Raw genomic sequence first — 12738 nt, forward strand, 5'->3', positions numbered from 1 at the left:
GTAGGGAATGAAAAATACATGCCATGGGGAAAAGTTAGTTTACAGGAATAAAAAAAAAAAAAAGGGCAAACGGTTTATCCCTGTTTTCACAACTGTGAAGAATTTTAATCAAAATGATACTGATTACCCATTTTCTATGTGGAATTAAATTTATTTCAGCACTAATCAATTGGGCGTCTACTATGTCAGAGGTGCTGTGAGGTGGTTATAGAATGAATGGCCAGTGTCTCAGATATAGTTTAGTGGGTACAGATAAGACAAGTACAAAAACAAACTAAGAAACAATATAAGTGTCATAAAAAGAATAAAAACAAAAGGGCTGGGTGGGAAAAGGAGTGTCAAATGAGGGAGAGAATACAAAAAGGACCAAGGACAATTTCATAGAAGACCAAATCTGAGCAAAAACATAGGTATTATTCCATATTGAAAAGTCCAGTTTCTCTTAGGTTGGTCTCCCATTCCCCACAGCACCTCTTACCATTTTTTGCGACTCCCCTCAAGTCTCAACCTCATAGTCACTGCCGCGGAGCCCCTCAACCCTGAGCCCAACAAAAGATCTCACCATAGCCTTTAACTTCCTCACCTTCTTTCCCTATCCCTACAAAATCTGTCTCTAACTGTCCACATTCACGCACACTTGTTTTCCTCCACCACGGAGGAAGTGCTAGGTGTTGCTTAATGCTTGGTCTTCTACTTGTGTTGTAGATCTGTTTTTCCCAGACTCTGGGATTTATAGACCATTAACATTCCTAACAGTTTAGGAACCGACACAGACAGGGCTGCTAACTTTTTAATCTTGATGAATAACAGTATACATTTTCAAAGTCCTCCCATCTCATCACCTGGATTTCTTTTTTAAAACATGCACTTTCAACACTAAAGAACTAAATTTTTATTAACTGTGCTGTTTATTTGCATTTCCCCGTGGAACAGTGAAGCTATCACAGTCTTGGTACTCTTGGGACTCTGCTCTGAAATGGATCCTCTCCATCCCCTCAGGGCCCACCCTATGGGTTACTCTGTCTTCAATATTTTCAATCTCTTCTTTACCGGAGATTAACTTCTCTTTCTTCTCTCTAAATCTAAAAATGGTTTATATCTAAGACTACTTCCTCATTTCACTTTCTACTCATTTAAAAGGTAATAAGCATTCATTTTAACAATTCAGACAACACAGAAGTATAACAGTATATTCAGAAGCAAATAAAGAAAAGGATAGTTTTCCTCTCCCCATCCCAATCCTAGATAAGATCAGTGTTAAAAGATTAATGATTTGGGGCACCTGGATGACTCTTAGTTTTGGCTCAGGTCATGATCTCATGGTTCAATTCATGGGATCAAGCCCCACATGAGGCTCTGCTCTGACACCGTGGAGCCTGCTTGGGATTCTTTCTCTCCCTCTCTCTCTGCCCTAGCCCCGCATTTTCTCTCACAAAATAAATAAATAAACTTAAAAATATTGTTTCTCTCCATACTTTTCCCAATGGTTATAGAAACACATACAAATAAAAGTTTTGATTTTTATAAATAATGAATCAACATTTTTCTGCACCTTTTTCTTACTGAAGAGTTTATCATGGGCACTCTGATCTACCTCATTCTTTTAACTAGCTGCACAATAAACAATGTGCCATAATTTTTTAAGCCATTCCTTTATTAGTAGATAATGTAGATTTGTCCAGATTTTGTACCATTATAAACTGATAGAATGAGTATCCTTATATGTGTATCTCTTTTAAACTGTGCAGTTTCTTTCTGCAGAATCAAATCCTTAAAGCGAGATTGTTGAGACAAAAGATATGTGCACATTTTGATAGATACTGCCTGTAGAGGTTATATATGCATTTTGTTTGCTTGTTTTGACACCCAGTATCCATCTCCCCTTTTTCTGGTAACAGCACCTCATTATCTTTAGATGAATCAGTCTTCCTCTATTAATCTGTGGATTTACAAATGGCATGGACTCCTCCATTGGCTTCTCTATTTGGTCACTAAGAGTATAATATCACACTTTATAGGTATAATATTCTACATTTCAGGGATGGGCACATGACTCCATTCAGGCCAATAAGAATTAGATTAGGGACTTTTCTTCTCTGCTATATTGTTGCTGTAAGTATATAAGCTCTATTTGTGAAAAGAGACCTGTACTGAAAATGATTTTCACTCAGAGGAAGACAGAACTAAGACATGGAAAGAAACTAGATTCTAATGATAACATTCAAGTAGATTCCATCTAGCTATGTCTAGATTTTCAGTTATGTGACTCTGTAAATAACTTTTGCGGGGGGTGAGTTGGGTTTTCTGTTACTTGGGACCAAAGATGTCTCGAGTGAGACACTGCCAGATTACCTCTAGAATTACTGCAGTTCACATGCCAATCAAAAGGTAAAAGAATGTCTATTTATCCATGTCTTGCCAGGACTGAAGCATGAATCTTAAACGTTTGTCAATGTAATGTGCATTAAATGCTATCTTACTGTTACTTCAATTAGTGTTTCCCTGAGTACTGATAGGACTGAACTTTTTTTCATGTATTTTTGGGTTGTGTGTATAGCCTTTGTATGTTTTCATACTATTTGTCTTCATCTTTTTCTGGTCTTTTTATAGGATTTTTTTTGTCAGAGCTCTTAACCCTTGGTGTTCCATATATGTATATGTGTTCCAATAGGTACTATTTTTTATCATAATCATCTTTTGACTTTGTTCATGGTGGCTTTTGTCATAAGAAAGTCATAATTTTTATACTGTCAAACTCGTCCATTCACTCTTAAACCCACAACAATTAGGCTTATGTCACCACCACTCCATTGAAACTGCTCCTCAAAAAAGTCACCAGTGACCTCATACTTACAAGGTGCAACAAACTATAGTCCTTAGCAAGCAGTTGTTATCTTGTATTGACTGCCTAGTGTGTACCAGGCTCTGTGCTAGGCATAGGTGGTATAAATAAGATACTGTTCTTGCCCTTAAAGACTTGACAATTTACTGCAACAGTCAAGCAAATGAAATATTTCAATATGTAATTGATGCTGATGTTGAGTTTGTGTTATGGGCTGAATTGTGTCCCCCCAAAGTTCATGTATTTAAGTCCTAATCCCTAGCACTTCAGAATGTAATTGTATTTGGAGACAAGGTCTTTAAAGAGGTGATTAAGTTAAAATAAGGTCCTTAGGGTAGGCCCTAATCCAATATTACTGGTTGCTTATAACAAGAGGAGATTAAGACATAGAGATGTATGCATGCAGAGGGAAAACCCTGCAAAGGCAGGAGAAGATGGTCATCTAAGCTAAGGAGAAAGGCCAACGTCTTAATCTCAGACTTCTAGCCTCTAGAACTGTGAGAAAATAGATTTCTCTACTTTAAGCACTCTGTGCTGTGGTACTTTGTTATGGCAGCCCTAACAAATGAATATATCTGTCTCCATAACATCCCTTCCATCCCTCCCCATCTGTGTGGTTGTAGAAGGCAAAGATTAAAACATACCAACAATTCCAGGAGTGAACTGATTATTTTAAAGCACTCAAGGTAATCCCATACCTCTTGCCAGTAAGTGGCTTAAGAAACCCAGCCTTTGACCAATTTGTGTCTCTGAACCTTGAATTGCTAGTGACTCTGAGAAAGATTTTTCCTTATTCTTTAAATAAAGCTACTAAAAGCCTGTTCTCTTTCCATTTGGAATGTGAGGGCTGAGAATATAAACCCTGGAATTACTGCAGCTACTGTCAATGTGAACAAAACTAGCTCTAGAATAATGCTGATTTTGTGGAAGGCAGAGCAGAGAAATGGAGCAAAACTGGGTCCTTGACATCATTAATCCACTGAATCAAATCAATCCTGATACCTGTGCAGTTATGTGAGCCAATAAATCCCCTTTTTATTTAATAAATTTTGTTTTTTTACAAAAGGTCTTAACAGTTATAAGGTACATAGGGAAGGGGAACTTCTCACAGGTCACATTCCCTAGGAAATACACTTTGAGATGAAGGCTCAGGGACAGAAATTTCATTGGGGAGTGCTCTTGGGATCCACTTGTGGAAAGAGTAAAGGAAGTAAGATTGAACAGAGGAAGAAGTTGTGTTGTGATGCAATCCAGCAAAGACCTCAGCCTTTCTACAGAGAGCTCTGAGGACTTTATGCTTACCTCAGTGACCAGTCATTTTGTCTGAGCCCAGAAAAGTAATCTTCTTGAGCTTACTTGAACTTGAAGTAAATTCTGAAGTAGGATTCAGTTGAAATCTATCATCCTCCAATACTTCTAGAAGCTGGTGGAATGATTTCAGTCCTGGATGGGGAGATCTCTGCAGTGTACCATGATATCCATGACCATCAACCTGTTTATATATATAATACATTCTAGGAGAATCTCTTCCAAAGTTCTATCAGATCTCTTTTCCTGGAGAAATTTATTAGAAAAAGCATTGGTGAGATTAATTACAGCCCTTAAAGCTGTTCTTGGGGCCATAATTGAGGCTGATCATCTCCTGTCTCTGCCACCCATTCTAGATTCCCCTCACCCTCTGCTTGTCAAGGTAGCTTATTTAGTGCAATGACCTAGACCCTCTTCCCTCAGAGGACTTAGCCATTGATCACCAAGTCCTTCTCAAGTTGTGGCTGTTGCACTTATCCATGTACTACCTAAGTTGATCAGGTGGAAACCAAGATACCCAAATGGATTACCTGAGTATGAAATGTATTCTTTCCTGTCTCTATTGCATAACAGCTGTTCTACTGAAGATCAAGTTCAATTATACTCTCCTGCTGGTTTCTTGGAATGAAGATCCTAAAGTGACCAGGAGTAGCTGGGGTTTAATGGGACTTTTCCTGAGGTTGCCAAAACCTCTAACCACTGTGGAAAGAAGGTTAAAAATCCCGCAAATGAATCTCTGGTAATCAGTGTACAGAAATATTCCTACTTGCATGCTACAGCTACTGCACCCATGTATTCTCCATATTGGGAACCCTGAACCATATAATGAATATCAATTTAGAGTTTACATTGAGTCCTGGAGGATGATGTCCCTCCTCACAAGGTATCCTTTGCAAGCTAGCACCTCAGCTGAATCTTCCACGGGTCATTCCAGTGCTCTATGAGTCTAGCAGTTTGTCTAGATGGTATAGTTATGAAAAGATCAGTGGATCCCATATACGCACTGATATACCAATGCCCTGGTCATTGGACCAAACACTTTAAATTCTCAGTAGTACTAGCTAAGACACTTCAGCAATAGGTCTAACTTGGAATATGTTTATATTCCAGTCAAGATAGATTGATACTACTTCCAGGGTGGAACAAGTCCAGTGTAGACAACTTGCCACCAAGTACCTGGTAGGTCTTCTAAAGGGATGGTGCCATATTGTGGGCCAAGTATTGATTGGTCTTTGTTGCTGGAAAGTCAGATATTTGACAGTGACAGTAGATAGATAAGCCTTGGTAAGTGGGAGCCCACGCTATTGGGCCCATGTATAATCTCCATTCCTGTCTCCATTCTTATTGTGTGCCTGTTGTACCAATACTGGTGTAACTAATGGCAGAGACTCAGTGATGTTATCTGGACAAGTTATTGTTTCTTGTTGTTGTTTAGTCCCTCTTCTGTAATGGATGCTCTCTGTTGGGCATTAACATGTGAAACAAAAATCTTCACATCTCATATCCACTTTTATAGATTCATCCGTACGCCTCTTTCCCAGACCCCTTTATCTCTTGTCTTTCTCCCCACAGACTCTGACCAAGCAGACAAGCCTTTTGCCAGCACCCATAACTTTCTACTCAAAATAAACTATCAGATGCACAAGTCAAAACTCTGCCCACTTAAAGGTATTCTCCTCTCTGCTGTTTTCAGGGCCACTCCTAAGTGGCTGCCTGTGGCACTTGGACATTGGGATGGCCACATTTAGGCCCCCTACATCCTAGGGTACCAATGGAAGAAATGAAGGCCAAGCCAAGCATGAGAAATCATCTTTATTGGACCCAAACCAGGAGTTCATAGGTCTTGAGGACCTCTTTGTATTTGTCAGTTGTGTTCTCTACATTCTTCTTGGCCTGTTTCTCCTGCCTCATGAATTACCACTTTTTTCTATAATGAGTCTTGGCCTTCTCCTTTCTCTTCTCCTCTAGGGTGGCTATCATGGCCTGTACTTCCAGGAGAACTTGCAAGCCAGGTGCCTCAGGTAGGCAAGCTTCTGAGTGGGCTTCAGATGCACAACCTTAGGCAGTAAAAACCACCATCCACTTTTTCTTATGAGGTAGGGGTGATGGGGCCAGGAGTGGGATCCTGTTAAATACCCTGAGGCAGTCCAGGGTGGCTGGACCTTACTTGGCCTTGAGCAGCAAAATGCCTTGTACCGTTCTTTCAACAGATGTAGCTAGGGGACTGGAAGAGGTAGGGCCCACAGGATGAATTGGTGTTCATGCATTTGTGGAAGAAGACCAAGTATTGCAACTTGTTTCTGCAGAAATTGCCAGAAATATGGATGCCCTCACAGTGCATGACCACCAACCTCCTGCCTGGAAGTCTTAGCCATCAGGCTCACTTGACAACACAGGAGATGGCCTTGGCTATCCATGTACCACGACTAGCCCCAACACCATCTTTGGCAGCTGCCTGGGAAAGGCCAGTAACTATTCAATGAAAGATAGTTAAGACTCCAGGGGTGCCTGGGTGGCTCGATCAGTTGAGCATCCAACTCCTGATCTCAGTCCATGATCTCATGGTTTCTGGGTTCAAGCCCCACGCTGGGCTCTGTGGTGAGTGGAGCCTGCTTGGGATTCTCTTTCTCTCCCTCTCTCTCTCTGCCCCTCTGGTCATGTGTGCTCACTCTTTCTCTGTCTCTCTCTCTCCTTCTCAAAGTAAATAAAAGATAAACTTAAAAAAAAAAAAAAAAAGCATTTAATTCTCCATTGCAGACAATAGGACCTCACTCCAGAAACCTAGGAATCTATGTTGTGATTCTCCCATTGGGACTTGCCATAAACTTTTAAATTTATGTATAGACAAGAAAGTTCAAATATGCAAACACATAAAGAGAAAAGCAAAAACCCTTATAAATCTCATCATTAGAGACAATTCTTATCATCAACATCCTAGTGAGCATCTTTTTAGATCTTTTTCTATTTATTTACATAAATAAAACTACCTATGTAATTACTGTTGTGCAATCTGCTTTTGATTCAACTATGTCAGCAAATCTAGATATACATCCTTCCATTGTTTGGATATATCATAAATTGCTTAACTAGCTTGTTGTAGATAATGAGTTCTTAACTGGATGGTACTGCCCTCTAGAGTATGTTTCGTGTATAGAGTGTTTACATATTGAAATACATATTTTGTTACTAATTGCTTTCCTTTTATTTCTCTTTAATATTACAGTTAGTATATTTCGTTGTAGGTATCTATGACTTTCATTTTAGGACTATAAATGAAGTGTTAGCAAAAATATTTATTTTAAAAAGGGGACTGAGTTGGCTAGGGTTAAGCATTGTTTATAGATAGAGTATTTCCAATTTTTAATGTTACAAAGCATGCTCTAATGAACATCTATATGCCTTCATCCTTTGGAGTAGGTTTGCTACATTAAAGGGTACGTATGTTTAAAATTTTGACACATTGCACTAATTTACCATACACCAACAGGAGATAAGAATGCCAGTTCCCTCATATACTACCCACCAACAGCAGTGTAATCCTGATGTCTGTAGAGGTTGCTCTTTTCATAAGGGCTATATAAAATTTTCTTAAAATTCATATTTTAAGGGCACCTGGGTGGCTCAGTTCGTTGAGCATCCATCTCTTGATTTCAACTCAGGTCATGATCTCACAGTTTGTGGGTTTGAGCTCTACATCAGGCTTTGAGCTGACTCAGAATGCTTAGAATTCTGTCTCTCCTCTCTCTGCCCCTCCCCAGCTCACTGGTGTGTGCACTTTCAACCACTTTCTCTCTCAAAATAAATAAATAAACTTAATTAAAAAAAAACTCATATTTTATGGGGCCCCTGGGTGGCTCAGTCAGTTAAGCATCCGACTTCAGCTCAGGTCATGATCTTGCGGTTTGTGAGTTAGAGCCCCACGTGGGGCTCTGTGCTGTCAGCTTGGAGCCTGGAGCCCACTTCGGATTCTGTGTCTGTCTCTCTGCCCCTTTCCTGCTCGTTCTCTGTCTCTCTCTCTCTCAAAAATAAATAAACATTAAAAAAAATTTTTAACTCCTGTTTTACACTCTAGGATAAATCTAGAGTCTTCCTCATGATTCTGAAAGTTGTAGGAACTTACTTTATTCCTAGTCACTTCTGGTTTTAATTTCTCACTTAACTAATTTCTCTTTCTCTTCTGTATTTGTTTGCTTGCTTGTTTGTTTGTTAGTAACGGCTGTATTGGGATATACGCCACACAACATACAATTCACCCATTTAAAGCATACAATACAATATTTTTTGGTATATTCACAGAGTTATGCAAGCATCCCCACAATCAATGGGGATGATTGTGGGGATATTGGGGATGATTAAGCACATTGTTTTCATCACCCCCTTCCCCCAAATCCTATACCCACTAGCAGTCACTCCTCAGCTCTCCAGCCCCCCAGTCCCAATCCTTTAGACCTAGGCAACACATGTAACACTACTTCTTCTTTTGTTCTTTTAAATTTTATTTTGTGGAATAATATTCTGTCATATGGATATGGCACATTTTATTTATCTGTTCATCAATTGATGGGTATTTTGGTTGTATCCACTTTTTGGCTATTATGAATGATGCTGTTATGAATATTCATGTACAAGTTTTTATGTGAACATATGTTTTTACTCCTCTTGGGTAGATACTTATAAGTGGAATTGCTGGGTCCATATGGTAACTCTGTTTAACCATTTGAAGAACTGCCAAACTCTTTTCCAGAGAAGCTGTACCATTTTATATTCCCATCAGCAGTGTATGAGGATTCCAATTTCTCCACACACTCAACAATACTTGTAACTCTGTGCTTTTGATTACAGCTGTTCTATCGAGTGTGAATTTGTATCTCATTGTGATTTTAATTTGCCTTTCTTTGATAGCTAATGATGTTAAACATCTTTTCCTGTATTAATTTGTCTGTATATCTTTGGAGAAGTGTCCATTCAAATCATTTGCCTATTTTTAATTGGGCTATTTTTCTATTATTGAGTTGTGAGCTCTTTATATATTCTAGATACAAGTCCTTTATATTTTATCATATATTTGCTTTGTAAATATTTTTCCCACCCTATGAATTATCTTCACTTTCTTTTTTTATTATTTATTTGTTTTGAGAGGTGTGAAGGGGCAGAGAGGAAGGGAAAAAGAGAATCCTGAGCAGGCTCTGCACTGTAAGCATGGAGCCCGATGCAGGGCTCCATTCCATGAACCATGCAGTCATGACCTAAGCTGAGATCAAGAGCTAGACACTTAACTGACTGAGCCACCCAGGCATCCCTTATCTTTTATTTCTTGATGGTGTTCTTTGAAGAACAATTTTTTTTTTAATTTTGATGATGTCCAATTTATCTATTTTTTTCTTTTGTTGCTTGTGCTTTGCTGTCATATCTAATAAACCATTGACTAATCCAATATCACCAAGATATATACCTATATTTTCCTGTAAGAGTTTAATCGTTTTAGCTCATACATTTAGGGCTTTGATCCATTAATTTTTGCATGTATATGCATAAATTTTATGTATATGCACCTTCAATCTTTTGCATGTGGATATCCAGTTGTCCCAATATCATTTACTGAAAAGACTTCCTTTCTTCATTAAATTGTCATGGCTTCTGTGTTGAAAACCAATTGACCATAAATGTGCAGGTTTATTTCTGAACTCCTTGATTCTATTCCATTGATCTTTATGTCTGTCCTTATGCCAGTTGATCTTTTGTCTTGATTACAAATAGCTTTGTAGTAAGCTTTGAGGTTGGAAAGTATAGGTCCTTCCACTGTGTTCTTTTTCAAGATTCTTTCGGTTATTCTGGTTCTCTTGAATTTTCTTAAGAATTTTAGGATCAGCCTGTCAATTTCTGCAAAAAAGGCAGTTGGGATTTTGATAGTGATCAGGCTAAATCTATAGATCAGTTTGGGGACTATTGCCATTTTAACAGTATTAAGTTTTCCAGACCAGCACATGAGATGCCTTTCCATTTATTTAGATCTTTAATTTTTTTCAACAATGTTTTTATAGTTTACAGAGTATAGGTTTTGCCTTTTTTTTTGTTGTTAAATTTATTACTATTATTTTTTTGGATGCTATTGAAAATGGAATTGTTCTCTTTCATTTTCGGTTTGTTCATTACAGGTATATAGAAATACAATTGATTTTTGTGTATTGATCGTGTATCCTGAAATTTTGCTGAAAACATGTATTAGTTCTAATAGTTTCTTAGTGGATTCCTTAGGATTTTCTGCATACAAGATCATGTCATCTGTGAATAGAAATAGTTGTACTTCTTCCTTTCCAATTTGATGCCTTGTATTTCCTTTTCTTGCCTAATTGCCCTTGCTAGAATCTTCATGACACTCTTGAATAAAAGTGGTATGAGCTTACATCCTTGTCCTTGATCTTAGGAGGAAAGCATTCATTGTTTCATCATTAAGTATGATGTTAACTGTGGGTTTTCATAGAAGTTTTTTACATTGCTGAAGTTCCTTCTCTGTTTAGTTTGTTGACTACTTTTATCATGAAAGGGTGTTGGATTTTGTCAAATACTCTTTTTGAATTTATTGAGACAATCATGCCATTTTCTCCTTTATTCTAATGTTATGGTATATGAATTGACTTTTTGGATATTAACCACCTTGCATTTCTAAGATAAATCCATGTGATCAGGGTGTACAGTCCTTTTTTGTGTTGCTGGATTCGGTTTCCTAGTTTGCCTCTGTATTTTGCAGTTTATTCTTTATCAGTGTTCAGGTATTAGCCCAAATATAGGGCACAGCTGTTTCTCATTAATTTTTCTCCAAATATCACTGTAGTGATCATTTCTCATTTATTCTGGTACCTAGAATCTGAATTCTGTGAGTCCTGATAGGGATCAGGAATTAGAACAATTCACTTTTGCAATCTCCCTTGTTGCTATAGCAGAGGCATATGATCAATTGGAAACACTTAGTTTGTATATAATTTGGGATCTAATGACACTAATAGGTTAAATTCTCTCACTGTTGCTCTCTCTCTTTCTCTGCACACTGTTAAGTGTTTCCCTATCAGAACCAGGTTTGGATATGATTTGGGTCTTTTTACCAGCTGCTTACTCCCAAGCCTAGTTCTCAAGCCCTCCTAGTGCTTTGATGAGCTGCCCAATATCCTTGTATTAAAACCCTTTATTATTAATTCAACCAGAGTCCATTCTTACTAACATTAACTAGTAGATATAGGCAAGGCATTACTGTTACTTGACTTGTACTACTAATTTAGGAGATTATGATAGTTATTGCATCAAAGAACCATACAGGAAATAATTTAAAATTGAATATTTGACTTCTCTTTTTTAAAAAAGAACCTTGATCGTTTCTCCTAACCCAAGCTCTAGCTTTCCGCAAGTGCTTTATTCCATTCTCTTTATTTTTAATTCTTCCTACCACATCCCAAAATTCCTGTTCATTTTTTAAGTAGAGACTTTATCTAATTCTGCTTTCTCCTGCCAATCCCAGATAAGTTATCAAGATCTTTTTGTAAATAAAAACAGCTTTTTTCTTAAGACAAACCAGTCACATAATTTTTTTCATTCCATCACATTGGATATTCCATGTTTTATTGTAACAAATGACGAGTAACAAAGGATATTACACTTGTAAAAACTTGCATTCATTGGATTATGCCATTTTTTTAATTTAAAAAGCTCTTTTTAATGTTTATATTTGAGAGAGAGACAGACAGACAGACAGAGTGCAAGTTGGGGAGGGCAGAGAGAGGGAGACACAGACTCCGAAGCAGGCTCCAGGTTCTGAGCTGTCAGCACAAAGCCCAATGCAGGGCTCAGACTCACAAACCATTGAGATCATGACCTGAGCTAAAGTCGGATGCCTAACTGACTGAGCCACCCAGGCGCCCAGGGGTATTCCATTTTTTAAAATTATTTGGGGACTAACATTTCCTTTGGAAATTGCCTGTGATTTTACTCCTTTCCCTATCGGAATATTTGTCTTTTTCTTGTTATTTTGTGAATTTTTTTAAAGTTTATTTCTTTATTTTGAGAGAGACAGAGAGCACATGTGTGTATGCATGCACTTGCATGGCAGAGGCTTAGAGAGAGAGAGATAGAGACAATCCCAAGCAGACTCCACACTCAGTGCAGAGCCCAGTGTGGGGCTGGAACCCATGAACCGTGAGATCATGACCTAAACCGAAATCAAGAGTCAGACACTTAATCAAATGAGCCACCCAGGCATCCCTATAAATACTTTTAAGCTCTATATACAGGGAGTATTAGTACATGATCATATTTGTTGCAAATACTTTCACTTGGTTGTTATTTGTCATCATCATTGTTTATGATGAAGTTTTGTTTGTTTCACCAAGTGGAAATTTTGGTTTTATTTTTTAGGAAATAAAACCTCCTGGCTTTTATTTTATGGCTTCTGGATTTTGTGTCATGCTTAGAAAAGCTTCTCCCACTCACTGCCTCTGGCCCCAAGATCATATTTGTTTACCTATCTTTTCTTCTCTACCTGTACTTCATTAAAAATTAAGAAACTGAAGCCCAGATTGATAAAATGACTTGCTCATGAT

The 12738-nt window shown here is 38.0% G+C and overlaps 1 pseudogene; it reads right to left on the reverse strand.

Annotated features, from left to right (window-relative positions):
• Nucleotides 1–5962: 5962 nt before the first annotated feature.
• LOC102954868 lies at nucleotides 5963–6567 on the reverse strand (annotated as a pseudogene).
• Between the last annotated feature and the right edge of the window lie 6171 nt (nucleotides 6568–12738).

This window comes from Panthera tigris, chromosome B4 (assembly GCF_018350195.1).
Source record: "Panthera tigris isolate Pti1 chromosome B4, P.tigris_Pti1_mat1.1, whole genome shotgun sequence".
Classification (NCBI taxonomy): Eukaryota; Metazoa; Chordata; class Mammalia; order Carnivora; family Felidae; genus Panthera; species Panthera tigris.